Genomic DNA, 23,217 nt, shown 5'->3' on the forward strand with positions numbered 1-23,217 from the left:
ATGGCAAGTTAAAAATCAGGTGTCAGCCTTATTCCACTGCTGCAATTTGTCTTTGTTACTTTTAAAACCCAGGACTACAGTGATAAACCCAGAAAAAATGATGGATTTTAAATAAGCCACCTTCTCTTCCAGGAGCTCTACAATACATAAGCAACTTACTGCTTCAATTTATAGGTTCTGAAAGAAATTAAAAGTTGAAAAAACTTTGAAATGACCAACCTCTTTGCATTTAGACATTAGACTGAGCCTTGCCTTTGTATCAAATAAAAGACCAACTCGGCAGCTACATCAAATACAGCAACTTGCTTTGGCAACCTCATTTTTAGGAGATCGGATTTAGCTACTCGGCTTTAATACTCATTTTTGAATTAACCATCTGTTCTGTAACATTTAGACAGACTGACCTAGTAAAGTACAATGTCAGTCTTGGGGTTCTCAGGGCTAGAACACACAGGTATACAGGTCCACAACAGTCAAACTGAGCCCATCAAAATAATAGTCAACCTTCACAGCAAGGAAGTTATATTTTTTATTTTTTTACCTAGACTGTGGTTTCATTTTATCTAGTTAGCAAGAGGAACTCAGACCAACACATAATATAACCAATTAAGACAAAGAAGAAACACCTTCAAAAGTCTTTATAACAAAAAGATTTATTTACAACAGCCATAGGTCAGAGATCCTAATCTAGGCCCTTTTAAGAGTTGACAAAGGTAAAACATGCTGTTCCACTGTTAATTGTCACTGTAAAGGAAGTTCAAAATTCTTACTTGAAAAGACAAGAGTTAGAAAGCACTCCATAGGCAATGATAGGTATTTTTTAAAGTACAGTTGCTATTAAAGTGTGGAAGCTTCTTTTTCCCTTTTCAAAAGGTATGTACAAGCACACAAATGCTCTGTTATTTAAAGTTACTTTAAAAGAACACAGGATTTATATGTCAACTAGACAAGCAACAGCTAACAGACACTTTAATCAATCAAATAACCATAAATTTAATCAATTTCCCTTTAAGGGAAACACACCATTGAACCATTTGTGTTTGTAGTCTGCTGCAACAAGTGGCTAAAAAGATGGCCAAAGTATGCTACAGAAACACTGGACAAGCTCAGAGTTGCCAGATCTTTAAACACCCTTTGCCATCTACAGAACTGTTTCCAACAATGCCAGTGCACTTCATGCACATTGCCTTCAATATCATGAATACTATGGTTTGCACCTGATACTACTACAGTAGGCTCTACAAGATCTCGTACTTCCTACTTCCACAGCATGGTCTGTAATAATGGCTTACTGGTCCCAGACAGACATTTAACTGACCTGCAAGACCTTCTTACAAAAGCTGGTACAACTGCTTCTACACCAGTTCTGCCAATGAGCCTACATACCATTGTAAGGCTGGTAGCACTGGTGTACTACAATGTTTATTTCAACTTTAAATGGAAGTATTGCAACTACACATCCCTATAGACACAGGGCCTATGACTACTAACTCTTCTTTTCCCATCTGACTTCTACAAGAAAATCTCAAAATCAAATCCTGCAATATACCAATATAGAGAATCCGGCAATATACCTATATAGAGCAATTAACATGTTCTCTCCTGCACACAATAACCTGTGTTCCCTGCACACCAGCCTTCCACAGTACAGCTGATGGTATTTGCAAAAGAACTTATCAGTGGCTCCATTTCACCACAGTCCACCTGTGACGGTTTGACTCTGGCTAAATGCCAGGTATCCACCAAGTCGTTCTATCACTTCCCCCCCCCCCCCCCCTTTCCCCTTGTTTTCTCAATAAGGTAAAGAGGGGAAAGAAGATAAACTAACCCTTGTGGGTGAAACAAAAGCAGTTTTAATATAAGCAAAGCAGAGCAAAAGTCCACCCGCGGAAGCAAAAGCAAACAGATTTAGTGTCAACTTCCCATGGACAGGCGATGTCGGGCCTTCTCAGGAAGCAGGGCTCCAATACGCGTAGTGGTTGCCTCGGAGGACCAAGGGTGACCCGACCCCCTTCCTCCTTTCTCCCAGCTTTATATTGAGCAAACGTCATATGGTATGGAATATCCCTTTGGTCGGTTTGGGTCAGCTGTCCTGACTGTGTCCCCTCCCAAGATCTTGCCCACCCCGTCCCACTGGCGGAAATATCAGAAAGAGCCTTGGTGCTGTGTAAGCCCTGCTCAGCAGTAGCCACACCACCAGGGTGCTACCAACACCCTGCCAGCTCCCAGCATAAAACACAGCACCGTGAGGGCTGCTGTAGGGGAAAACCAATTCCAGTTCAGCCAGACCCAGTACACCACCTCAACTAGGACCAGGCCACTGACTTTGGAATCAGCATAATGTGTGTATATTGAAGAGTCCCATGCTCAAATTTCACGAGATAGTCACTTTTCACTTCTTAATACATTGCTTTCTAGTGAATAAACTAAGGAGCTAAACTATGAGCTTCCAATACACTTGTTTTTAACTACTTGCTAGCAGTGAATTAAAGGCTTCTCTGTGACAGAGGTCACACAAGTCTAAATACATGAAGGAACACCCACTCTATTCCTTTCACAAAGGAAGTGATGTGTGAACAAGCAAAGCAGACCTGAAATTCTGGATCAATTATCAAACATATGTTTTCTCCATATGCACATTACTCAAGTACACACATACACCAATTAAGAGAAAGATCTCATTGCTCCTTTCCTATAGAAAAGTCTGTATTTTTAACTCTTCATTACAGGTCTCATCAGGTAAATTTATACATCAAAGCTTCTTTTCTTCTTAGTCAATACCTTTTGCATTATCATCTCTCAAGTTCACTATGAGCTTTTTTTAATTAAATAATTCCTAGGGAATTTCAATATATTATAAATCTATGACAAGTATCCCTAAAGCACAATTTGGTTGTTTGCTGCAAACAAGTACAGAATCATTATATTCTGTAGAACAATTTAGCTTCTGGAAAGCAGACTTACCCTAGAATTTAGAGAAAGGTCACATCAACTTGCCCTACTTCACCTCTTTAAACAAAGATTTTGCAGTGGACAGAAAAATGGATGCAGCTAAAGTCCTAGATGTTCTGCATTTATCCAGTAGAAGTGCTATAAAAGTAAACAAACAAAAAAACCCACAAAGTAATTTAAAAAATCCCTTAAGAGTGAGGACTTATTTATACCTCTGGTTTAATTGCTGGAAGTATCAGCAAGGCAAACTCATTACATCTGATGGTGGCTGTGTGGTACAAACACCTGTTAAAGAAAAAGAAAATAAAATTACAAAATTCTTCAGGCTGGAAGGACCCAGCTTCCTGCTCAAACCAAGACCAACACTATTCAGACCAGGTTGCTTTCACCAGGAAAACTGACTCAAAGGATTAAAATGCCTCCCTAGAAAATGAAAGCCTCTGATTCTTTACCATACAGTCACTAATGATGACACAGTTCAGAGATCATTCACTAAGACTAGCCCTAAACCTTGATAATTTTCTTTGTTAAATACCTTTACAGTTAATGAATTTTAGAGCCATAGAATTACTCCAGTTCTCCAAAACATTCTGAGAGTTTTTCTTAAAGAGCAAAAAGTATCCCCTGTTATTAATGCTTAATACATTTTTAATCAAGTTATGTTCATTTACAAGTGAGTCATGGGTACATCTGTACACACAGAGTTGTCTCAGAAGGCAACCAGTATTGACTCAAAAAACCCAACTAGGTTTCTCACAGCCTGGGACCAGTGTTTTTAAGCTGAATAAGTCAACTTGAATTCTATATGAATAACCTACATAAATAAATCTGCACATTAGTTTTTAAATGTGAACTATCACAACTGCATTGCTTCCTCCCAATTCAAGATACAATACAAACCAGTTCCCACAGTCAAACACAAATAAGCAAACTGTCCTGGTTCAACTAGGATAGGGTCAAGTTTTCCCCAGCAAAAAGAGAGGGGAAAGGGATCTCCAGCCGGGTTATTCATACCATGCTGACATCAGGTCCAGGGGTGGAGCCCTTTTACTTTCGCTTTTGGTTTTGGGGACTGCAACACATACGGCGGGCTTTGTTCCTTGACCATTTTGAGGTATTTCTCTGTATATCTTTTGTCTTGTTCACTGTTATTACTGTTTATTGTTCTTATCATTGCCACTGCTGTATTAAATTTCTTCTTATTTTAGCCCGGGGTCTGTGTTTAACTTCCAGCCCGACTGCCTGCGGGTGGGGGAAGGGCAACAGCAATGTGCTCTCCGGTCCTGGTAGGGCTTAAACCAGCACATTTATAATTTGGTGCCCAACGTGGAGCTCGAGAGCTGAAATAAAGAGGGACAGACCCTGACCAGAGTGTGATAGAGCAATCTGTTGGGTGTAATCTTTCTGTTTGTATTTGTGTTTGTTTGATAAGAAAATGTTCACAATGCTGGCCCACTTGATTGTGTGGTGGGGCTGGATTAATCCTTATATCCAGTGTATAATCCCAGTAGTGGTGTTTGTTATCGGTGGAAAATGTATAAAGGGTCTTATGTTGTTATATGGGCTATTGAATGCTTAGAATGCCTTTGTATCACTGTGGGGGGGGGCGGGCCTGGCCGGTACCTGTTTGCTCTTTGGGCTTTTGTTAGGGGTCTCACCCCCTCTGTGGGTGAGCCAGGGGAAGAAATCCTCTTGGCTTTGGGGAGGTTCAGTTATCCTTGGAGCCTGCAGGCCAGCATGATTGCAGCACTGTGCTTTCTCAATGTCTGCCTGATTTTGATTTTGGCTATGGGGCATTTCTCTAACAATAGCAGTGCCTGGAAACCTGCCCTGAGGTCAGATAATAGTGAGTGGCAAAGGCCTGAGTCGGTGGGCACCCCCAATGCTTTGGAATTTCACTCCTGAGCAAATGCAAAGCCCTGAGAAGCTGATGGAATGCTTAGAAAGGGTGTGTTACCAAACCGGCAAAACCCAGGAGACACAAATCGCTGCAGTGTGTTGGGGACTTCCCATGCCTACCGTGTCCTCTTTAATACCACCCGCTGCCCTCAAGGGGAAGAAAAGGCCACACAAACAATATCTGAACCGGGGGCACAGGCAGAACCAGTCTCAGTCGCCTCCACCAGCACAGAAGCTGAGCCAGAGAGCCAGGCAGTGCCACTGTCAGTCGCCCCGATACAGAAAAAAAATATACTAGAAAGTCAGTTCGCAGAGTGACGGATGATGATGAGCCAGGCCCATCAGGGGAACAGTAGGAAGGACCAGAGGTGATCGTCCGATCTCTGTCCCCAACTGAGCTGCGAGATATGTGGAGAGATTTTGGCTGCCTGAGAGGTGAGCAGATTTGCACTTGGCTGCGCTGATGCTGGGACAATGGAGCCAGTGCTTTTGAAACGGAGGGGAGAGAGGCCAAGCAGCTGGAATCTTTGGCCAAGGAGGCTGGCATTGATAGGGAAATAGGGAAGCAGACTCAAGCCCTCAGCCTTTGGAAGCGACTCCTGTCCAGTGTAAGGGAGAGGCACCCCTACAAGGATGATATCCTATGTCAGCTAGGCAAATGGACCAGCATTGAGAAAGGCATCCAGAACTTCAGGGAACTGGTTGTGTTTGAGATGATCTATGGTGATCTGAATAATGACCAGTCACCCATGGACTCAGATCAGGCCCCTTGCACACACCTGATGTGGTGAAATTTCCTGAAGAGTGCACCAGAAGCATACTTGAAAGCACTGGCAATAGTGTCCTGGTGGACAGACACCCAAACTGTGGATGGAGTGGTTGGCAAGCTCTGGCAATATGAGGGAAATCTCCCTTCATCTCAACATTCCTGGGTCTCAGCTGTGGAGGAACTGTCTCAGAGGATCCAAAAAGTGTAAGAGGACATGTCCTACATTCCACCTGCACGGGCTAATGTCTCAGCCATTAGAAGTAAACGTTTTTCCCACCCAAGAGAGAAACAGCAGAAGGTACTCATCACGAGGCACCCTGTGGTTTTTCCTCCGTAACCATGGAGAAAACATGAGGAGGTGGGATGCACAGCCCACTGCTGCCCTAGCTGCATGAGTAGAGCACCTGAAAGGGAAGATCACGACAAAAGGGGAGTCCTCCAAGTAAAGTGCAGCTCCAGTGTCCAGTCAGAAATCCTCCAGACAGAATAGAATGGTAAATGCTATGCCTGACCCTCTTGAGGGGACCAGTAAATTATTCTTGCATGAAGTGAGTGATGATGAGCAGGATTAGAGGGGCCTTGCCTCCAGCCAGCTGGAGGAAAGGGATAATCGGATTTACTGGACAGTGTGGATCCGATGGCCTGGCACATCAGACCCACAAGGATATAAGGCTTTGGTGGATACTGGTGCACAGTGGACCCTCGAGCTACAGTGGGGTTGAATCCATCTGCATCTCCAGAGTGACAGGGGGATGCCAACAGCTGACCCTTCTGGAAGCTGAAGTGAGCCTGACTGGGAAGGACCGGCATAAGCACCCCACTGTGACTGGCCCAGATGCCCTGGGCATCCTGGGCATAGACTGTCACAGGAGAGGGTACTTCAGAGACCCAAAAGGGTACCGGTGGGCTTTTGGTGTAGCTGCTCTGGAGGAGGTTGAACAGTTGTCCACTTTACCCGGCCTCTCAGAGGATCCCTCAGTGGTGGGGCGGCTTAAGGTTGAGGAGCAGCGAGTGCCAATTGCTAAGAGGATGGTGCACTGGCGGCAGTAACGCACCAACCGAGATTCGGATTTATTGGACAGTGTGGATCGGTTGGCCTGGCACATCAGACCCTCAAGAGTATAAGGCTTTGGTGGACCCTGGCGCACAGTGTACCCTGATGCCATCGAGCTACAGTGGGGTTGAATCTATCTGCATCTCCAGAATGACAGGGGGGTCCCAACAGCTGACCCTTCTGGAAGCTGAAGTGAGACTGACTGGGAAGGACCGGCATAAGCACCCCATTGTGACTGGCCCCCGTGCATCCTGGGCATAGACTGTCTCAGGAGAGGGTACTTCAAAGACCCAAAAGGGTACCGGTGGGCTTTTGGTGAAGCTGCCCTGGAGGAGGTTGAACAGTTGTCCACCTTACCCGGCCTCTCAGAGGATCCCTCAGTGGTAGGGTGGCTGAAGATTGAGGAGCAGCAAGTGCCAATTGCTACCAGGACGGTGCACTGGCCGCAGTACCGCACCAACCGAGATTCCCTGGTCCCCATCCATCAGCTGATCCGTCAACTAGAAAGCCAGAAGGTGATCAGCAAAACTCACTCCCCCTTCAACAGCCCTATACAGCCAGTGAGAAAGCCTAATGGCGAATAGAGGCTAACTGTGGACTACCGTGGCCTGAATGAAGTTACGCCAGCAATGAGTGCTGCAGTGCCGGACATGCTAGAGCTTCAATATGAACTGGAGTCGAAGCCAGCCAAGTGGTACTCCACGATTAACACTGCTAACGCGTTCTTCTCCATTACTATAGCGCCAGAGTGTCGGCCACAGCTTGCGTTCCCTTGGAGAGGCATCCAGTACACCTGGAATCAATTGCCCCAGGGGTGGAACCACAGCTCCACCATTTGCCATGGACTGGTCCATACTGCACTGGAGAAAGGAGGGGCTCCAGAACACCAGCAGTACATTGATGACATCATTGTATGGGGGAACACAGCTGAGGAAGTCTTTGAGAAGGGGAAGAAAATCACTGACATCCCCCTGAAGGCCGGCTTTGACATTAAGTAAAAGAAAGTTAAGGGGCCTGCAAGGGAAATACAATTCCTAGGAATAAAATGGCAAGATGGGCATCGCCACATCCCAGTGGAGGTGATAAACAAGGTAACAGCCATGGCCCCACCAACCTCTAAAAAGGAGACTCATCCTTTAGTGGGCACTGTGGGGTTCTGGAGGATGCACATCCCGAACTACAGCCTGATTGTGAGCCCTCTCTACCATGTAACCCGTAAGAAGAAGGATTTTGAACGGGGCCCTGAGCAACAACAATCCTTTGAACAAATTAAGCGGGTGATTGCCAAAGCAGTAGCCTTCGGCCAGTCCGGGCAGGGCAAGAGGTTAAGAACATGCTCTACACTGCAGCTAGGGAGAATGGCCCCTACCTGGAGCCTCTGGCAGAGAACACTGGGGAGACCTGAGGCCAACCTATAGGCTTTTGGAGCCGGGGATACAAAGGCTCTGAAGCTAATTGCACACCAACTGAGGAGGAGATACTGGCAGTGCATGAAGGAGTTCAGGCTGCCTCAGAAGTGGTCGGCACTGAAACACAGCTCCTCCTGGCACCCTGACTGCCGGTGCTGGGGTGGATATTCAAAGGAAAGGCCTCCTCCACGCATCATGCAACAGATGCCACGTGGAGTAAATGAGTTGCGTTGATAACACAACAGGCTCGAATAGGGAATCCCAGCCGCCCAGGGATGTTCAAGGTGATTATGAACTGGCCAGAGAGCAAAGATTCCGGGATGCCACCATATAACGAGCTGCTGGATGAGGAGAAGCGATATGCCCTGTTCACTTATGGGTCTTGTGGTACTGTCGTAGTGTGGGAAAACAGCGACGATGGAAGGCTGCTGTATGGAGTCCCACACGACGGGTCACTGAAGCTGCTGAGGCACAGGGTGAATCAAGCCATTTCGCAGAGGTGAAAGCCGTCCAGCTTGCTTTGGATATTGCTGAGTGGGCCAAGTGGCCAAGGCTCTACCTCTACACCGACTCGTGAGCGTTGGCGAATACGCTGTGGAAATGGTTGCAGCAATGGAAGCAAAACATCTGGCAACATATGGGTAAAACCGTCTGGGCTGCTGAAGTATGGCAGTGTTGGAGAATGGCTTGCAGAGAGCAAGGCCATAGCTCCCTGCAGAGGTTGGTCGCAGCCACGTGAGGTAAACAGAGGAAAAAACCCAGCGTAGTGATGCTAACAAGGACTGTTGTGAGAACAAAGAGATAAGTTGGGGCGCATTATGACCTTGGGGGTGAAAACAGCCCTGGGAGGGAAGCAGGTCCAAAGCAAGAAAAATGTTTATGCATACCAGAAATGCCACAAGGGGCTGGGATATTATAATGTGACCTTTTAGACATACCCAATGGCTGAGATATTATAATGTAGCTTTTTAAATGTATCCAATAGAGTTACAAGTAGTGTATTGTAGAGTGCTTATATAAGGTGTGATTTATTTCAATAAAGTTGAAGCTTGCTCTATCATTCATATTGAATCGGCTGCTTGCTTCCTCCGCCCGCCGCATGGCAGGACATTGGAGCCTGTGTGGAAAACCCTGTTGTGAAGGTGCATCATGTGGATGTCCATGTACACAAGAGTCGGGCCACTGATGAAGGTTAACACAACCAGCAGGCAGACCAAACTGCTAAGATTAGAGTGGCTCAGGTGGACTTGGACTGGCAGCGCAAAGGTGAACTGTTCATAGTCCGGTGGGCCCGTGAGACCTCGGGCCACCAAGGTAGAGAAGCAGCATACAGGTGGGCTCGAGATCGAGGGGTGGACCTCACTATTGACACCATTGCAGAGATCATCCACGGATGTCAGACGTGTCTTGCAATCAAACATGCCAAGCGGATGAAGCCCCAGCGGAATGGAGTGCAATGACTGCAATACAGATATGGAGAGGCCTGACAGATTGACTACATCACACTGCCACAGACCCGCCACAGGAAGTACCACGTGCTCACAATGGTGGAAGTAACCACTGGATGGCTGCAAGCTTACCCAGCGCCCCAGGCCACCACCCGAAACACCATCCTGGGCCTTGAAACCGAAGTCCTGTGGTGACACGACACCCCAGAGAGAATTGAGTCAGACAACGGGACCCACTTCCAAAACAACTTCATAAATGCCTGGGCAGAAGAACACGGCATCGAGTGGGTCTACCATATCCCCTACCACGCACCAGCCTCTGGGAAGATCGAGCGCTAAAAAAACACTGTTAAAAACCACATTGAAAGCACTGGGAGGTGGCACCTTCAAAGACTGGGACATGCATCTAGCAAAGGCCACCTGGCTAGTCAACACAAGAGGATCTACTAGTCGAGCTGGCCTGGCTCAGTCGAGACCTCCATGTGCTGTAGATGGGGATAAAGTCCCTGTGGTGCGCATGAGGATTATATTGGGGAAAATGGTCTGGTTTAGTCCTGCACCAGGCAAAGGTAAAGGCAAACCCATCCACGGGATTGGTTTTGCCCAAGGACCTGGGTGCACCTGGTGGGTGATGCAGGACAATGGAGAGGTCCGATGTGTACCACAGGGGGGCTTGATTCTGGGTGAGAACATGCCGTGAATTATGCTGTGCCTGTGTAAATTATTACTTTGTTATTGTTAACTGCTAAATGGCAGCTGGACATGACGCAGATGGTATAGAATAAAGGGGTGGATTATGTCCTGGTTCAACTAGCATAGGGTCAAGTTTTCCCCAGCAGAGAGAGAGGGGAAAGGGATCTCCAGCCGGGTTATTCATACCATGCTCATGTAAGGTCCAGGGGCGGAGCCCTTTTACTTTCGCTTTTGGGGGTTTCAACACACACAGTGGTCTTTGTTCCGTGACCATTTTGCGGTATTTCTCTGTATATCTTTTGTCTTGTTCACTGTCATTGCTGTTTATTGTTATTATCATTGCCACTGCTGCTATTCAGATTGTTTTATCACACTGTTGTATTAAATTTCTTCTTATTTTAGCCTGGGGTCTGTGTTTAACTTCCAGCCCGACCGGCTGCGGGTGGGGGAAGGGCAACAGTAACGTGCTCTCCAGTCCCAGCAGGGCTTAAGCCTGCACACAAACACACAAAACCAAACTTACATAAGTGATTTGTGTCACAACATTTGTTTGGGGATGGAGACTCAAATTGACTTGCACCAAAACACTCCACCAACTACATTTCTGATGTTTCAAATAAGCTTCAGCATTTATTGACTGAGTGTAAGAGCATCTCCCTATAACATTTTTCATCGCACAAGCTGACAAAGTAACATATTTTTACAGGCTTACATAAATCCATACTTTAAGGGTTTTTTTCTCTTTTCAAATAAACCCCCCACATCTGTTAAAGGTGTACAAAGCAGCTCATTTCATGTACAGAACCCAGAAGATATAAGTAAGATAAAATAGGTGACTTGAGATATCTGTGAGATTCAACTCATTGACCAAAACCTGACAATCTGAAAAAATAAAAAATAAAGAATCAGCCAGTAGGGTATCAACCTGAGTATTAGCCCATCATCACAAACTGCATCTCCTCTTCCCAGCCTTCTCTTAAGACCAAACCAGAAAAGGCAGGCACCTTGGTACTACACAGTTGTCCAACAGCAGCACAGAAGGTCAGGAGACAGGCTTCTTTCCCAAGAGCTTCCTACAGCATAGGAGACTGCAGAGGGATCCTTGTGCTCCCATTAACAAGTATTAAGGACAAACCCTAGTAAGGATATCTAGTCTAGTCAGTTAAGAATGTTCTACTCCCTTCCTAAAGATGATTCTTCCTTGAAGACTTCAAAGCAACCCATGTTGTTGATGCTCATGCAAAGATTCACCATAGATCTTTGCAGTCCTCAGAAAATTCATTCTGGATTAAGGCATTCTCATCCCTATCAGCAGACTCATGAATAGAAGTCTTAAGCATGTAATAAAATTATAGGAATTTTAACGTAACATAGAATTGAACAAAAAACCCGGAAATTTACGTAAGAGGCGGCAAATGTAGATACAAGTCACCAATTCAGACATATTCAAGCTCTGCCTCAGGTTCACCCATTGTCAAATTGGTCTGAACAAATAAGTACTAGCAGTGCAAACAATATTGTCACAAGTTTCAGAGACATACTTGACCTTCATTTTAGTGAAATTAGGTCACATGAACAAAACACAGAACATCTCAATACATCCACAGGGTTTAGTGTGAATAATGCCTTTGAGATTAACAGAAACCATCTGCATCTCAAGCGGGCTAAAGACTAGAAGGTAAACAGTCAGACACCCTAATGATGGGCTCAGCATAGCACAACAGAATCTAAAGTTCTTATAAAACTGATGATAAAGAATTTCTCAAGAGATACTCGTATTGATTAGCTACTATACAAATTTTTTTAAAAAACAAACTAAACAGTAAAAGCAATCTTTTAAAAGTGATCTCTTCTGAAAGTCTGTATTAATTCTCAACATCAGGAATAAATCCATTGCAGAAAATTGTATGACTAAGATTTATTTATTTATATATATATTTTAAGAGTGCTATACAAATGCAGAGAACACAAAACTCCTCACTAGATTTGCCTTGGCTTTACGTCTCACTTAAACACCAACTTTATCTGAAAGGACCCATGCTGGGCCATATAGTTTTTTCCATTTTTCTAATTATACTTCAATAAGCACAGGAATGAATTTATTAAAACTGGTTGCATAAGTCAGTAAGACAGGCAAAAAATAAAGATGAAAACAGTGGACACAGCAAGATTATTTTGACATTCCATCAGGCATAAGAACACACAAACCCTCATAAAAAGCTCTGTATACTAAACAGCATTAGAGCACTGGTCATTGCAGTTACTGTTTTGTAGGAAAAGCTAAAGAAGGAGTTGCAGGAGAAGATGTACAAGTAACCAGTAGTTTATTTGCCACACAGCATCTAGATACCAACTTCTAGATTACACTTTCATACTTAGCAATACTTAGCAACTACTTATCAACATACTTAGCAACTACTAGAATCAACAATGTAAGCTAACAATTCACCACTACCTCCGAATCCAATTAATAAGCTTTTAATGTAAATACTAACTCTTCTAGTTAGCACTTTTGACATAGCTAGATCCACTTAAAAGATGAACCTTTCTTTTGACACTTGTTCCTTAAGAGGCTGTTCACATTAAGTTCTGTTGTCAAGTATGACAGAGGAACATTAAGGTTTAGATTTATCTTTCCTTAAGCTTCTTGCCCACAGAGGGCTGATGTTTAGCCATGCGCATGCTGTTATCCTATTCAAGGTGCTACCTTAGCTTAACATCTTTTATAGATGTTTCCCCTGACTTATGTTATGTGACAGCCACAACACAAATGCAGTTACTAACAGTTATAGTGGCTCATAGGTGCCACCTTGTTTGACCATCATAACTTTCTCTTCGCATCTTCTTAATAGTATCTGCTGTTAAGTGTTTTAGAATATTGACAGAGGTAGTCACACTGACACACAATCAAATACTTGTTCACCAAGTAGGGCTTCATTACATCCACATCTTGCTGGGATTGCCAACAGTCTCCCTGACTTGGGATGGGACTGTTGGGTTAAGGTTTAGTCATCTAGTAACTATACCTTTTACTTTTTCATGAAAAAAGCCACTGAGAAATAATGGTTGGATATCCAAAGGAAGTTTGCCCTGTAATCTTGTACTAAGATTTGTACTATGAATGAAGGATCTCAGATAGCTTCCTTCTTAATATTGAAATCAAGACAGAGAGATTCTCATCTGCCCAGTACTTGAGCTACCAGCAAGTTAGAAGAGGCTCAGCAATACTGCTATACATCATGACAAAGTTTTTATGATCATGTACTAAGGATTCAAGTAATACCATCCATTGATGTAAAAACCAGCCTTTTTTCTTTTTTTCATGAGATCTCAGTTTCAGATGGTGTCCAAGCTTCCGTTAGCTCCATTTCCTAATTGCGGGGCTCAGAAGCCAACCTCTTCTTGTAAGCCCCAGAGCTGAAACAGGAATCCCACATGGGCTTGAGACTCCACATGTGCCATGGTACATGAGGGAAGCATTGTGTATTCACAGAAGCCCACCTACCCATGTTGCTCTACTGAACAATCGGATCCCTTCTCAAAACAGAGATGATTAGAAATATCCTATCAGATGGAGAGCTGGGAAGCCGTTATGCATCTTTTTGATGTCAGAGGACATTTTATAGCAGGAATGTAGGGAGGACGCTTCAGATACTAAAGCACAATCTTCCCGTTTCATTTTGTACTCCATTATAGCATAACTGTCCTCTGCCTACCACATGCTTTACATCCATGTAAGAAAAAGAGTGTTCTTAAAAATGATGTATACATTGAATGCTACCCTCATTCATATGAGTAAACCCAAAGATAATGGAGGCTAGTTTGAAATGCTGTCTTCTGAAGTAAAATACACTTTGTCCAAAGTCCAGGGGTCATCATGGACTATTCAAGTAAATCATGGTCAGAAAGCATATAGATTTCTAATTATTTAGGCTTTTGCATATGCATTTAGAACGACAAGCACAAAGAGCACTACAAAATTGGAAAAAATATCTTCGCAGCATATATTTAAATAAATCCAGCCATCACCTTCTCTGTTACACACAATTACAACAATTTTATTTTTTTTTTTACAGAAGTTGAAGATTTAAGTCTTTTAAAACAATATAGTCTAGAAGTGACAGAGCATTTCTCAAGTAGTTAGGAAGCCATAAGCCTAAAATAGCAAAGTACATTTGCCATTTCATTCCATGTCACATTCTTATCTTATAGCATGTAAATACATTTTAAAAGTCATTAACATTTTTTACACAAAATAAAGCTTGAATTTATGTGCCCTTGCTGTAGTAGTGGTGTATGGTCAGGGAGGGAAACATAGGGCTCTTACAACAGGTAATATTGGTATACTGTAATATGGAAATAACAGCCACTGCAGTTTCTTACCTTCTGCTGAGGACAGATCCTTTCATCATGACAAGTAGCGTACATAATTATTTACCTGCTATAGGCATTTTAGTATTAAGAATCAAGCTAAAAAAAAAACCCAAACAAATAAGGCATCTGACTGTTCTACACATCTGTAATGGTTAATGTTTCTAAGAAGCTCCTTGAAAAATAATCAAAGCTGAAGAGCAAAGGGAAAAGCAGCAGATAAATGAAACTAAGAATCTTGTCAAAAAAGATAAAAAATGTGGTTAGAGGTCAGTAAAGGACAAGGGGACAGAAGGGAAGAATTCTAGAAAATTCCTGATTGTGGTTTCCTGTAAGGGTAAAGCAGAGAGCTGCCAGCAACCAACCCACTATCTGCCAGGGAGCCAGGGGAAAGAGAACTGACAGGATGTCAGGATCACAACAGGACATGCTGTGCTCCATGTAAATTAAACTCAACACCTTGACAAGGAGACAGTAGTACAAGTGTCCCCCCTGCTCCAAATATCTCAGCAGCAGAGGAATTGGAGGAATGCCTCTATCTGCAGCTGTGAGATATGAAGAGAAAGTCCCAGTATCTTTCTCTTCCATCAAAAAGCAAACGCTGTGCTGCAACCAAAGGAATACCTAGAAAACACTAGCTCATGTAGAAGTATCTAGGAAGCCTTAGGCAGAACAGAAAGTGGCTGTGCTGTCAGACATATGGAGTACACAACAATTCACTAATTGAATGTGTTAACAGAATGACAGTGGGTGCAGCGGGAAACTGGCAACATCAGATTGAGGAAGAGCCCCATATTTTAAAAGGTACACTGCAAATTCAACACCTGGCAAGTCAGGCCAGGAGAAGATACTCTGGACTACAGAGACACCCACAACAGACTACACAGGCAGGTGGCCTCTGAGGGGACACTGGTCTGGAAGGCCACAGATCCGAACTGCTTTTCCAGATCTGCCCTGCCATGCCCTGCAGGCAGGTCATGTCAACATTCTCACCAGCTATCAGTTCCAGCCATGACAGGAGGGCAGAGCTCCTCTTGCCAGCACTGGCTCGGGGCCTAATAGGAGAGCTCAGGATCTCATTCAAAGCCTTCAAATACTGTGGTAACAAATAGCTGCTGATGAGGTGTTTTACAATGCATCACAAACAGAAGACTGGCAAATTCTAAAAGACTAAACACCCAAAAAAACCTTCTGTCTTGCTAAGAGTTTAAGTAAAACAAAAACTTGAGTACTTTTTAAAGTGTGATTCTTGGCTGTTGGTGAGAGCCCAGCTCCCTCCCACCCCAGGTAGAAAAGATGAGCCTTTTCCCTTAGCTTCTGCTACAGAACACTTGTGTGCAGAACTTCAATTTGCCAACAGCAAACTCACAATGAAGTCTTCACCTACAGCACCTATCACCTCTTGAAAGTATGTTCCCTTTATCTTTTAGCCTCACCTGCAGGGACCACAAGTTCCTCTACTTAAGTAAAAACACAAAGGAGGCAAGTAGTCAGCTTTTCCTGCTAGTTAGCAGCAGGCCTCAGGTAGAACATTATCTTAATTCTCAAGTTACAAAGTCAGACTGAGTTTTCTTGCTTCAGATCACCCTTGCAGATGTCCATCCTACTTGTATTAAAAGGCATCTGAAGAGAGTTCTCCAGTCTCACACAGAATAGCTTAAACCCATGTATCACTGCTGTATTCTACAGCAAGTTGGTTGCCTTTTCATAAGTTCCTGGGAAACAAGGCAGCAGTCACATACCATATTTGTTATGTCAACTTTGTACATATTTCATTTTGTCACCTCCTTAAGTCTTCCATTCTTGGAAGAAAAAGCCCAAACACTTTATGTTACATCTCAGTTTGAAACAAAGACTAAAAATCACAGGACATGAGGTAAACAGATAAACTGGTAAGCCAATATAGGAATTGTAGTAAAAGAACACTGGTAACAAGACAGAAAATTACTTTTCTATTCAGACTGTCCTGTAAATTCTTGTTAATTCAGTCATTCTGACAGATCTTGTTCACTAGAATGAGTTCTAAGATTTTACTATGCTATTTATCAACTCCCTAAAAAAATTAAAATAAATCAGTGTGCCCTTGTATGATAAACTTTGTTATCTCTTTGGAGTATCAGGTTACCAATTCCAATCCCATTAACAGCATGAAAGCATTGCATTGTATTCAGCGACTGTTCTTTGTTAGTCCTGTTGCTCATCAGTGCAGAGTCTACTACTTGAAATACACAGTCTCAAACACATGGCTTATTCATTAGAAGTTTCTGACCTTGCTCCCAAAGAAACCAGTGCAAAGGTTTTGACTGACTTGGAGGCCTAAATGAAACCCAAAGCAAGGGCACATACACACACAACACAGAGGGAGCTGTAAGAATGTGTTTTATAACCAACCCACATAATCACTTTGATGGGCAAGGACAAGGCCATTCCGCTACTGCCATATGTTCCTCCCCAGATGCCAGTTATTCTAGGTAGCAGTGTTAGTTAATATTGACAGATATACAGCAGCAAAGGCACATTTAAACATTTGGTGCCTTGATTCCCAATGCCGCCTTTTAAATATTAGCTGTGGCATCTTTCTACTTTCTTCTCCAGGAAGAGCATGACATGTGCAGACATCTGATGAGTTCCCTTATTTCTTTGTTTCCTTCACAAGGAACACAGAAGGAAGAGAAGCAAGACAGGGATCTCTAAGGATCTTACAGTCTTTAAGAAGTACTGGTCAAAAAAAGGTGCAATTTAGTATGAAACTAGGGGATTTGTGTCTAAGAGTACTCTTCCCTATATTTGCATTGAAAACTGCTTTGTTTATATTGTTCAGTTAATGCCGCACTAGTCAGAGTTAATGTTAGTATTATCTACTGGATAATAGCTATAAATTCACTAATTGCCAAATTACATGAAGCTTTTCTATGCCTTTAAGTTTAATATTAAAGTCACCAACTGACAACAAAAATATCTATTTTTTAGAAAGCAACAAAGAGTGCTTTGCTCACAACTTCATTTTACTTAGAAGGAGGTGGTCACAATCAGTACAGACACGGCAGGAGGGAGAGGGAGGATCTTTTGAAGATTCCCAAACAGCCCAGTGACAAGAACAACAGACACCCCAGCTCCTAAAGCCACATTGCCTCCACACTTTGGCATAAATGAAAATATCTGGCTGCCTAGTGGAACTACAGCCTTTCCTTATCCGCGCTCATAAAACCGCTGACTGTCTATAAAATGTGAAGTTTCAAAAAGTTCCAGAAACTCCAAGCACCCTTTGAATAACAGCTTGAAAACTTTGACAAACACTTCAGGACTCCAAAAACCTTTTTGCAAAAAACTTTCAGTTCAGTTGAAACAAAAAAAAGTTACAGATCTTAAAGGGAAGCAAACAATAACAATGAAGAATCAACACTGCCTTGCCATCTTAAAACTGGACTATCCAGAGACACAGCAAGGTGCATACTGGAAACATATCAGGTACTGTTGCAGTAAAGGAAGTATGACTAAAGGTTACACTTAGTACAACTTTCAAGGAAAGTAAATTAATTCAAACTACAGTGTCAACCCTGGAGCAAGGGGAAGCTGGATGAAAGTCAGTTATGTTACACATTTCTAGAAGCTTCCCTACCCTTTCTCCTCAAAGGGGTAGCAAGGCATTAAAATGTAATGATCTCAAAATATTGAAAAAAAAAAAAATCACGATTGCCATCACTATGAAAAAGAACTATCCTTTCAAAGATAGAAATTTCAAATCACAATACAAAGGCAGGAGTACAACTACAGCAGAGGACAACGTTCAAGCTTACCTTTAGAGTTGTGTTACTTTTCTGCAGGTGAAAACAAATACTGGAGTGACCCACAAATTTTCAAAGGTCAAATATCCTCTTAGTGCATCTGCATGATCATTTTTCATTCATAAAGGTTAAACCTTCTGAACTGAAACACACATTACTCTGTCTACAGTACTAGTCCCAATACTCAAAATGTCAGTCCCACACAGAAGAACTTCAAGGATCTTTACAGGTTACCAACAGTTTACTTGTAGTTGTGTTGTTAATACTCCCCTCTGAGTTCCAGTATCTGGGACTGCCACAGAGCACACAGGCGACGATTTGAAAATTCAGTTGGCAACAAGTTGAGACCTGTCATTCACAGTGGAGTCCAATATCAGAATTTAAATAAAAACATAAATTACAATACTTGGAATTGGCAGCACCCTAGCGTATCACAATGCATGAGTACACAGGTGGGTTTTTTTTTATTTATTACCATGTATTAAGCTGGGGAGTGTTTCCCCAAACTATCTGAAATAGCACAATATAACTGGCTCAAATTTTAACTTCACTAGTAATGTTTTGGAAATAAAACTAATTCAGTAAGGTATATTGCTACCTTTGTGGACACTTGAGTGATCTGTTAACTATCCCCATGTGTTTTGGGAAAGAAGAATTCGCTATTTATTTTAATAAGTATTTACTCACTTAAACTACAGACCTAGTTTGTTACATACAAAGAGGAGACTACAGAGATGATCTTCTGTCCTCATTACCATTCTTCCCTTCTTATGCTAAAGATAGCATAGAGAGTAAAAATAAATAAATCCTCAATAGCATTAGGAATTAGACAATGTCATGTTTAAATGACAAGCCTTATCTCTTCTCAATGGCTGGGACAGCAAGAGATTCTGACCCACCAGGAGAGGTAGCATTTAAGCCTTTGCTAAATTGTCTCTTTGCAGTAGGTTCCATTCCCAGCTGTAATTGCTTGTTAGTCCTAACTGGATGCCTGAACACTCTGGAGTAGTTTAGCAAAGTATTTAAACAGATGGATGGTACAGGCCACTGGAACAAAACTCATTTTTTCTCTGGCCACAGCTCTCTTTCAGCACATTCCTTTCAAGTCTGTGCCACTGAGGAATCAACAACAGCCGAGGAACATGTGTTATCATACAACATTGAGCACAGCAACAATATTGCACAGCAAGATGCTTTTGTTCAATAATCCTGGCCTATCGAAAGCATTACGAAGTCTTTTGTTGTAAGCCCTTTTTCCAAGCACGACAAGAAAGTAAACAGAGTTCTCCATCCTTTAAGGAGGTGGAGAACTGAGAGCTTGTGGGGGTAGGCACTATAAGCATCTGAATGCTTATAGTGCCTACCTCCTCAAGTCCTCTCAGATATTCAGCACTCTCCATATTTATGTTATCACAAAGATGACTAGATGCTTATAAAGATCCAAGTGAAGTAACAGCCCAGAGAGGTCCAGTCTGCAGTTCCTGTGGCAAATGTGATAAGCCCCTACAAGCTACAGCTCAAACCCACTTTTCTTTCCCAGGCAGGGCAGTTGAGCTGTGTGAGCTCAACTTCATATATAACAAACTGGAGAGAGAAGCAGCAGCGTGGCACCACATGGCGCACACAAGCCAGTTTCCCCCCTCCCCATACTTCATCAGTACAGAGATGACATAGTCATTCCTCAGAACAATAACAACAGAAAACAACACGAACATCCTCTCATCAGTCAGGAAAACTATTGTCAAAGCTGTGAGATCACCATACACTTTGAAGGGGGGTTAGGAAGAAAAGAAATAATTCCTTATTTACAAAACTGAATTTGAAACTAGACTATCTGTCCAGATTCAGAAGCGTGGAGCTAGTTACAGAAAGGTGGGCACTGAGATTAAATTCTGCTATAAAGTCCCAACCCTCACATGAAAAAAACTACAAGAAAACCTGAGCTTTCAAAAAAAGCCCTAGAAAACCACACATTTCATTTCAAGATAGAGATCTCAAAGACTTAAAAATCCAGGCAAAACCCTGAAATTAGAAAGCAAGCAAAACCACACATGTACTAAGCCAATCTCATAGTTGCAGAGCTCACAAAAATAAATAACCAGGAACTGTATGCATCATGCTGAGGGGGGTCCTCAGCCCAGTCCCCACAGGACAGTTTTCCACCCTCCAATTCAATTTAATAGTTTCTTTCTAGAGAGGCCAACAGTGCTGTTGAAATACAGCTTAAGACAGACTGTTTAGATAGCATAGAAGAAGCATGCACCAATATTGTCAGATCCGTACAGGGGATAAAATAACTCTAGTCTCAAAACCATTACAGTAATCCAAAAGTCTTACACTGCTCAAAATAAATTACAATGCTCAAGAGTTCTACTTAAAAGTTTTGAAGAATTAATATTAGCACAAGCAAAACTACCACCCAACCAGCATTCAAAACCACAACTAAACAAGGAGTAATATGCTTACATGTAATTATTCTTAAAATCATGTGTAAAAGCACTTAAAGATTGAGGAACATCTCTATATCCTATGAGATGCAGACACGAAGGCAGCTTAGGCAAAAGTTATACTGCCATGCGATGGCAGCAAGAGGAACAGAACCCACCATCCTCAGTGCTCAGCTCAGCACTTCAGCAACTAAAGCTCCTCCTTTCTACCCAACATGTTCTTTTTTAAGGCTTCCCTTAAAAGGATTTTAAGAAGTAATGCTAATCAACTTAACCCGGCTTTTTATACTGATGATGTTTCCAAAACCAGTTCAAGGTACAGTTTTTAATAACTTCTTACTATTACGACTTGTTATTTTTCTCAACTTCCCCCTATCCCAAAGTTTTTCATTCTAGGAAAGATTAAAAAAAAATTGAAACAACTGGACAAATTATGTTGGGCAGGTGGGGAAGGAGAAGGACAGATTACTTGAGTGTAAGAAGTGAACCACCTTAATGCTCTCAAGTGTCCTAAAGGACAATACAGCTAAACGCTATCAATGCCAAGCAGTCATTTCGGTTCCCTCAGCAAATCATCACGTAATCAAGTAATTTTTTTGCCATAAAACACAAAGAGAACTACTTCCAGATTAATGTCTAGCCTACTTTCTAATCAGGCATCAAACAAAAGTCAGTCTGAAAGGGTATTTTCTCTCTTCTTTCTTTAAAGTGGAAAAAAACTAGGGCTTGCTTAATTTGCAATTTAGCTGTGCAACCTTGTAGATTTCTCAAACAGTATCTATCAAAAGAGGTAACACAACACAACCAAGATGCACACTGTTTCTTTCTCACCTAAAAAGTTTTATTCATAAACTATATATTCTCTACTGAAAAAGACATAGCGCTCTACTTTTACAGCCCTTAACACTATCACACCACTACCAAACACAATTACCTGGGAGCTTGAAAACCCTTAAACAGGTGTCTCTGCAGAAATCATTAGACAATTTATCTACTTCCTCTCCACTGCCCTGCACATTCTGAATTTTAACGTGTGACTGACTAGAGTGAGGCAGACGCTGATAAGGTCCGAACCAGACTTCATAAACCATGCAACAGCACTTTTTGGCACAGAGGTAAGCAGTTTCCAGCAATTTTGTTAATGTGTCAACCCCTGATACATCTGCAGTTTTGGGATGGAAACCATGACAGGTGTAATTCTAAAAGCGACAACTGAAATCTGTAACCTTTCCCCCCTACTAATTTTCCACACTGACGAAAGCCACGAGCAATAGTGAACTGCAGGTGAGCACACCGCTCTGCTGGCATATTAAACCACTGCTTTAGCTGAAACCAGGCTGGCACACACCGGACTGCTACAGCCCCAAACTAAACCACGCACTAGATCTTCCCAACAGAGTTTACAGCTGCATAAACCAAGCAGCAGAATCCATTTTCTTAAAGTTCATGCCTCTGGATTGTCCTACCGTACTGCATTTGCTTAAGCTTTTCTCAGCAATAGTCTCCTCCTCCCCCCCCCCCCAAAAAAAAAAAACAAAACAAAACCAAAACCAAAAAAACAACCCAAACCAGACTCATAAATTCCCTGGTGGTGAAATAGATTTTCTTTTAATCTTTTTTTCTTACTGGAAGAGAGAAAAAGAAAGGGAAGGACTGAGGCAGGAATAAAAGAGATTAATCGTGAAACAAATCGGCACTGTCTGGAAAGGCGGGGGAAGACCAAAACAAACAGTCCACGTAGAAAAAAAAAAAAGGAAAAAAAAAAAGGTTTAATTTTCTTTTCGGGAACAGTAAGAGGGAGGAGGAAAAAGAAAACTACTACAAAGATTTCCTTGTGTAAGAAAAGTAGCTTCCGAACTCCCTTCCTCAAGGACACGGAGAAATATCCGTACTTTTCCACACGATGCCCAAAGGGGGGAGAAAGACAAAATGCCAGGAGAGAGGAAAAGCTGGAAGGAGCTGGGGAAGCAGAGGAGAAGCGAAAGGACAGGAACGACTAGAGGCAGGCAAGGTAGAAGCATGAGGGGGAACGGGAGATGCGAAAACGCCATGAAAACCCCCCAACCGAAAATCCGAGGGGAGGTAGGAAAGGGGCGAGACGGACGGTAAAGTTGGCGAGTGCAGGCAGAGAGAAGGGGGCAGAGGCGGGGGAGACGCAGCACGGAAGGGTCACAAACCCCGCCGCAGGGACAAGCCGAAAGACACCAGGGCGGGACGTGGAGCCGGGCGGGCCACGGGAGAGGAGCTGCGACGGGAGGACCGGAGGGAAGGAGAGAGCAGGGCGGCGGGGACCGGGAGGAGGACGGGCTCCGGCGGGGCGAGACCGCGCCGGCGCTGGCCGCGCACTTACCGCTCCGCCAGCGGCTCCGCACCCGTCCCGCGGCGGTTCC

The 23,217-nt window shown here is 43.0% G+C and overlaps 1 protein-coding gene across 4 annotated transcripts in view; it reads right to left on the minus strand.

Moving 5' to 3' along the window:
• RASSF8 (Ras association domain family member 8) overlaps positions 1-23,217 on the minus strand; it is a 109,180-nt gene extending 85,963 nt beyond the window's left edge. For 2 of the 4 annotated variants that reach the window (XM_026866713.1, XM_026866739.1), the window contains exon 1: positions 23,178-23,217. The gene's annotated coding sequence lies outside the window, so the exon portion shown is untranslated. Of the gene's footprint in view, positions 1-3,164; positions 3,238-23,177 lie in introns of all 4 variants that reach the window. The other 2 variants (XM_026866728.1, XM_026866745.1) reach the window with 2 other exon arrangements.

This window comes from Athene cunicularia (assembly GCF_003259725.1).
Source record: "Athene cunicularia isolate RWA chromosome 1 unlocalized genomic scaffold, athCun1 chr1_part2, whole genome shotgun sequence".
Classification (NCBI taxonomy): domain Eukaryota; kingdom Metazoa; phylum Chordata; class Aves; order Strigiformes; family Strigidae; genus Athene; species Athene cunicularia.